This window comes from Leptonychotes weddellii, chromosome 10 (assembly GCF_054177405.1).
Source record: "Leptonychotes weddellii isolate Sample4059 chromosome 10, ASM5417740v2, whole genome shotgun sequence".
In the NCBI taxonomy this organism is placed as follows: domain Eukaryota; kingdom Metazoa; phylum Chordata; class Mammalia; order Carnivora; family Phocidae; genus Leptonychotes; species Leptonychotes weddellii.
Window position 1 is genome coordinate 34,297,207 of NC_138378.1, and position 7,091 is coordinate 34,304,297.

Here is a 7,091-nt window from a genome sequence, read left to right on the forward strand (position 1 = left end):
TCTTTTTCTCAGCTTCTTTATTTTCCATCATTTGGTGTTCTATATCACTGATTCTCTCTTCTGCCTCATTTATCCTACCAGTTCGTGCACCTATTTTTGATTGCACCTCATTAATAGCCTTTTGATTTTGACTTGGATAGATTTTAGTTCTTTTATTTCTCCAGAAAGGGTTTCTCTAATACTTCCATGCTTTTTTCAAGCCCAGCTAGTATCTTTAAAGTGATGATTCTGAACTCTTGATCTGACATCGTACTTATGTCCGTATTGAGTAGGTCCCTGGCAGTCGGTACTACTTCTTGTTCTTTTTGTTAAGGTGATTTTTTCCGTCTTGTCATTTTGTGCAGAGGAGAATAGATGAATGAGAGAACAAAATGCTAGCAGGGTAACAACGTCCCCAGAAAATATACTCTAAACAAATCAGAAAAGACCTGAAGCCGGGGGAAAAGAAAGGGAAAGAAAGACAAAAGAAAAAGAAAAAAAAGTAAAAGAAAAAGATAAAAACAAACAAAAACAGAACAAAAAAAGCCAGAATATGATCAAATATGATCAGGCTGGTGCATAGATCAGTGCCACACACTAGATTTTGGGTGTATTTTGTTTTGTTAGAAGAAAGTGCCTCCCTGAATTTTAAAGAAAGATTAACTTATATATGTACAAAAATAAGGGTTGGTATGGTGAAGAGATGGAATATGACTGTAAAGATGAAAATTATAAATAATTTTATGAAAGGAATTGATAAGAAGTTATTTGAGAAAAGAAAGAAGAGCATTTTTAAAAAAAAGGGAAAAAAGGGAGAGAATGTGATCAGGCAGGAGAGTAGAACAAATTCATACACTAGAGATTTAGGGTATATTTTGATCTGTTAGAAGAAACTATCTCAAAATTTTAAAGGGAGAATGACATATATATATGCCAAAAATATGGCTACTACTGTGAAGGGATAGAATATGACTCTAAAAATGAAAAATAAAAATTTTTTTTAAAAAAAGGGATAGATAAGATGTTGGTTGAAAAAGGGAAAAAGAAAAATACAAAAAAAAAAAAGTTAAAAAAAAATCAACTTTGGAAGACTAAAGAATTATGGTAAAAAATGGATTCTATGTGCATTATTCCCCTGCTCTGGAGTTCTGCCGTTCTCATTGATCGGTAAACTTGGTCTTGGCTGGCTGTTCTCGTTGATCTTCTGGGGGAGCGGCCTGTTGCTGTGGTTCCCAAATGTCTTTGCCAGAGGCGGAATTGCCCCGCCCTTGCCTGGTCTGGGCTAAGTAATCTGCTCGGGTTTGCTCTCGGGAGCTTTTGTTTCCTGAAAGCTTTCCATGCAGCTTTGGAGGAGGAGAGTGAAAATGGCGGCCTCTAATCTCTGCCCCGGAGGAGCTGAGACCTCAGGGCCCCACTCCTCAGTGAGCCCCCAGAGAAAAGCAGTCAGTCACTCCCATCTCCCTGGTCTCCGGCTGCACTCTGTGCTCACCTGGCCTATGACTGAGCATTTCTATCTCTGGCACCCAACCCCGTGTGGAGTCTCCAAACCCAGCAGATCCCTGCGGTGCGCTCCTGCGCTGCTCCTCCCAGGGGAGGGAGGGGAGTCCCCCCAGATCTGTCGCTTGTTGGGTCCCTGTGGGAAGAGCAGTGGCCCGACTGTGCTGTGGATCACGGTTTATGGCAACCCTGAGCTGAGAGCCTGCGCCTCAGCTCCGTTTCTGCAGCCAGCTTCCCTGCTCTGATACCTGGGAGTCTGCCGCACTCAGGCACCCCCTGGTCTTTCTGTGACCCCGAGGGTCCTGATACCACACTGTCCCATGAGGGTTCCACCCCCCGCTTAGCCACAGTAGCAATGTCCCTCAGCGGAGCCGACTTCTGAAAGTTCCGATTTTGTGCTCCGCTGCTCTATCACTTGCCAGAAGCGGCTGATGGAGGCCCCCTCCCCCGCCGTCTATCCTCCCGCATATCGCCTGGGATTCAGTTCTCCACATGTCCTACGTTCCAGAAAGTGGTTGCTTTTCTCTTCAGAGAGTTGTTGCTCTTCTTTTCTTTGATCTCCTATTGAGTTTGTAGGTGTTCAGAATGGTTTGATCCCTATCCAGCTGAATTCCTGGGACCAGATGAAATCCAGGTCTCTTACTCCTCCGCCATCTTGCTCCGCGCACCCCCACCCCCCATTTCCCTCTTGATAGGCATTTGGGTTGTTTCCAGCTTTTGGCTGTTGCAGTTAAAAGTGCTGTGAACATTTTTGACATTCTTTTGTCAAAACAAACATTCTTTTGTTTTATATATTTTGATTTCTCTTGGGTAAATATTTAGGGTTTAATTGCTGGGTGCATGTTTAATTTAGAATTTTGATTTAGAATTTAAAAGTTGTGATTAATATTTATTCCAGAAAAATAAGAAGCCAGATCGGATATATTCATCATAATACTTTAAACTGATATTTGTAATCATCGAGGTGTGTTCTCTAAGTATTTTGATCAGATGAATGCAATTTAATGATCTATCTAATATTATCTTAAGGACTTTGTCAGACTTTCATTCTTAAATTCCTTAATTTTTATTTCAACTCCAGTGTGTCTTAGGTTTACTTTCCTTAACCAGTGGTTCATTATAAGTATAAAATAATTTTAATTGAACAGCATATGAATAAGAATAAAAATGATTTAAAGCTGTATGAAACTACCCTTGTGGTTTTACTGTTCCGCTGTGTAATAATTTAAGTCATGAGTATATTCATCTGGTCTCTTCCATCATGTACACGTGCTCACTCAACATGCACACTGAGGCTCTCAAACTGTTCCATTTTGAAACAAAAAAATCCATAATTCATTATTTGAAATATCATTTTAAAAACCAAGATTAAAAGCATGGCTTTTTCTAAGTTGAATGTTGCAGGCCTCAGAACACTGTCTAGGTATTCTGCCATTTGGAAAACATTGTCTTTTGCTGTCTTTGAGGGTTTGGAATTTTTAGGTAATCCTCTGGAACTTTGTTATGGTATGAATTTATAATTAAAGCTGTAATGTAGATATATTAAAGCCTCTTAAAAGCATGGTTAACCCTCTTTATTTTTATTTTTAGCTAAAAATGTTTCTGTTAACTTTTATTGAGTGATTTAAGGAATATATTTCAATTCTTATATATTTTTTTCTCTGTTGTAGATATGTTTTACACTAATTTGTGTAGTGCTGCAAAGATATTTAATGCATACTTTTATTAAACAAAGAAAATTAAGGGTTATTTAAGAATAGACATCTTGACTGTAATTTGCAGAAACATCATTTATAGTATTGGGCATCAGAAGGGTGATTTTCTTTTTTTTTTAATTTTTTAATTTAAACTCAATTAGCAAACGTATAATACATCATTAGGTTTGCATGGAATGTTCAATGATTCATTAGTTGCATATAACACCCAGTGCTCATCACATCACGTGCCCTCCTTAATGCCCATCACCCAGTTACCCCATCCCCCCACCCACCTCCCTTCCCATTCAGTTTTCCTTCCCAGAAGGGTGATTTTCCAAGGATAGAAGAAAAAGGTCATTGGGTGTTCTTATTTCCAAATTTTCCTTGGTTTCAGCCAAGCCAGGTATACGAGAGTAGATAATTCCAACTAAATCATACTTTGTTTATACATACCTAATATACTTAATCCTTTAGTGGCCCCACTGTGGGGCTGGTTTGTGGGAGATAGACATGGAGCCAGATCTAGGTCTCTGGTAGCCAGAGCTAATTCCATGGTTAGAATACTCAAAGACATAAAGCTTTATGCTGCCATTAATGTACTGTCATGGAGGGCATAAGTCATATGCTTTTCTTAAGTGAAAACTCATGCCAATTATAATCATGCTCATAAACCTAACAAAGGTGTATTATGAAGGTTTGGGATCTTTTACAAAAATGTATTTGTCTTTGTTATTGTATTAAGTTAATTCCACCATATACCAGTTTCAGGATACACTTATCTATTTGATACTATTTTTGCATTTTAACTCTTTGATATTTGAGTAATTCTGTGTAGAAGAAAGACCAGGTTAATGAGATAAGTAACTGATAGATGATGTCTCTTGGCAGATTTCAGAGTTAGAACACAGATTAGAAGCATAATTTTCTCGTGGGAAGTACCTAAACTTTGTTTTAAGGGACTTACTCCTTTTAAAGTAGTAATGTGTTACTTAATTTAATTTTACAATAATTGTGTAATAGCCATCTCCAGTTTGAAGCAGAGAAAAATAAAAACTTTTGACATTAAGCCCAACATGATTACTAGTTTATTGGTGACTTGAAGAAAGTTTTATTTCAGTGTTTTCCATAAAACATGCAATCTCTATGCAAACTTTAGTTATTTATTATTTTCTTTTTTAAATTTTATTTTATTATGTTATGTTAATCACCATACAGTACAAAAAAACATTAGTTTTTTTCTCTTTAAAAAATTTTTTTTATTGTTATGTTAATCACCATACATAACATCATTAGTTTTTGATGTAGTGATCCATGATTCATTGTTTTCGTATAACACCCAGTTCTCCATGCAGTACGTGTCCTAACTTTATATACATGTGTTTATTATAAGGGTAACTATACAGTTTATACAATTGCTTTTTAGTCACAAAAATTTTATCAAAAAAGTAATGCAAATAGCATGTGTCAGTCTAGGACAATAGGTGCATGTGTACCTATGTGGTGCATGTACTTTTTAAAAAATTTTTAAAAAAATTTTATTATGTTATGTTAATCACCATAGGTGGTGCATGTACTTTTAAGTATTTATGGAGTGTAAGAGCATAATAGTAGCTCTATATAGTAACAGTCATTGTGTGCTTTTTAACCTTTCTAAGATTTCATTTCTGTAGAAATGAGTTCTGTGAAATTATTATGGCCAAAATACCAGAGTTTGTCTTTCACTCAATTTATCTACACTTCATAAAAATGCTTAAATATTACTTCATCATCCTTAAATTTGCCTTTCAGTATGTGAAATCTATGAACTAATTCTTGAATATTTATGAAGTAATTCTGATTTTTGCAGGTGTTGCAAGCCCTTAGGAATATTTAGCTTAATTTGGAACAGGATTCTCTATTTTTTACTTGATTTTTCATTTTTAAAAACCAAGTTACTGTAAATCCATCTACATATAATATTTTTGTATCTTTCTCTAGTAGTTTGGTTAGACATAAGAATAAGAATAAGGTTAGACATAAGAATCCTCAGAGTTTATGATATCCTGATTGAAGTGCTAAGAGAATTGTTGTGTAAGTAATGTATATCATTGTGTATACGTTATGTATCCCCTCAGTTAACATTCTGTTTTACAGAATGCTTGGGATTAGCAGTCACAGTTAATAAAGAACTAATGAAGAATACCCTTTCTTGAATTTATTGTTGTTAAGGAAAGTATTTTATAGTTTCTGTTTATTTGTATGAGAGTTGTCTGTTTCTGAAAGAACCATACTTTAAGATACTTTACAGTATGTTCATTGTGGTATGATTATGGTGATATGCCACCAATTGATAGTTGAACCAGACAGAACTTAAATCTTTTATGCTAACATAATGTTAGTCTTAGGTGGTTTAAGTTTCTCCTTCAGCAGATTTGTGCCCATAAAATTATTTGTCTTAAAATGAATAGAGCAGATGGGTTTGGCTGATAATGAAAACCATAGGATGCTATCTTACCTTGTTTCTTAAGGTAGGGTCTGGGGATCGGCAACATCAGCATTGCTAGAGAGGTTGGTAAATGGAGAGTCTTGACCAATGCCAGAGTACTTAATCAAATCTGCATTTAACAGATTCTCAGATGATTTGTGTATACATTAAAGTTTGAGAAGGCCTCCTGTAGAAGACATAAGACTTGGCATCTGGACAAGGAACAGACACTTCTGTATTGAGCTTGCAAGGGTATAAAGATTTAGGAATTATTTCTTAGAATAATGAAACAAATGTTCCCCCTTTAAAGTACATTTCTCTTTAGGATTATCCTTTTTTTTTTTTTTCTGGAATAAAATGTGTCTAATGCAGTTCTTTACTTTCATACTTTCATCTTACCTACTGAAGAAGATAAACTTTACTTCTTCCATACCAAATGAGCAAACTTAGTTATTGTTAAGTCTTCCCTAAGGTAGTGGCATCCTCTGGATTTGCATGAAACTGAATCTTGAGAAAGGAGATGGAAAACTGAGGCCCTGATGTTAGAATGGCCTTGCATGTATCATCACTTATTTTTCTTGTTTTTGTGATGCCAGGGATTCAGACGTACTTTATTTCCCCCTAACTGAAGACTAAGTATGCCCACATGTCTGCTGTGTGCAAAATCAAACAGTGGATCAGACCTTTCCTCAGAGAGTTTACAGTCAGGTTAGGGAACTGTCCTTGAAAGTCAGGCAGTCTGCCACCTGCAGAGCTGTGGTATTCTGGGATATGGCCTAGACTTCCCCTGGCTGTGTTTAAAAGGGAAATAAAGCACTTATTTCAGGCAGCTACATGTTTTCTATTAAAATAAGTAATGTCCTAGTGTATCAGTATATTTAAGGGGAGTTAGAATCTAAAGCAAAAACCAAAGAAATGTAAATGTCTAGATGTACCTTCTCCTAACAGACTTCATGTAATATTTGTTGAGGCATACTCTACCTCTGGATTTTTCAATTTGCTTGAAGTAAAGATCTTTTCCTTGCATCGTGTCTCCACTATTTCAGAACTCCCTTCGATGTTGCTCAACTTCTAAGGTGGCCCTAGGAACTCACTGACTTTTCTGGGGATTTCCTGAGTGTGTCATTTAAAAAACTTTTTAGCCAGGGATCCCTCAGTACAAATGAAGTCTTGCTCAGTAGTATGGGCAATAAACTACACAGGAGGAGGAGTGGGTCTTGTTGAGTCTGGGGTTGTGCCTGGCTCTTTTATGCATTCTTGGGGGTGGGGGTGAGGGTGAGAATCTTGGGTTCTGGGGCACAGTTTAAAAACCAGTACTCAACACCCAAAAAACAAATAATCAAGTCAAAAAATGGGCAGAAGACATGAACAGACACTTCTCCAAAGAAGACATACAAATGGCTAACAGACACATGAAAAAATGTTCATCATCATTAGCCATCAGGGAAATTCAA

The 7,091-nt window shown here is 36.5% G+C and overlaps 1 protein-coding gene across 1 annotated transcript in view; it reads right to left on the reverse strand.

The window, feature by feature from the left end:
- TASP1 (taspase 1) overlaps window positions 1–7,091 on the reverse strand; it is a 259,816-nt gene that overhangs the window by 123,381 nt on the left and 129,344 nt on the right. The window lies entirely within an intron of this gene.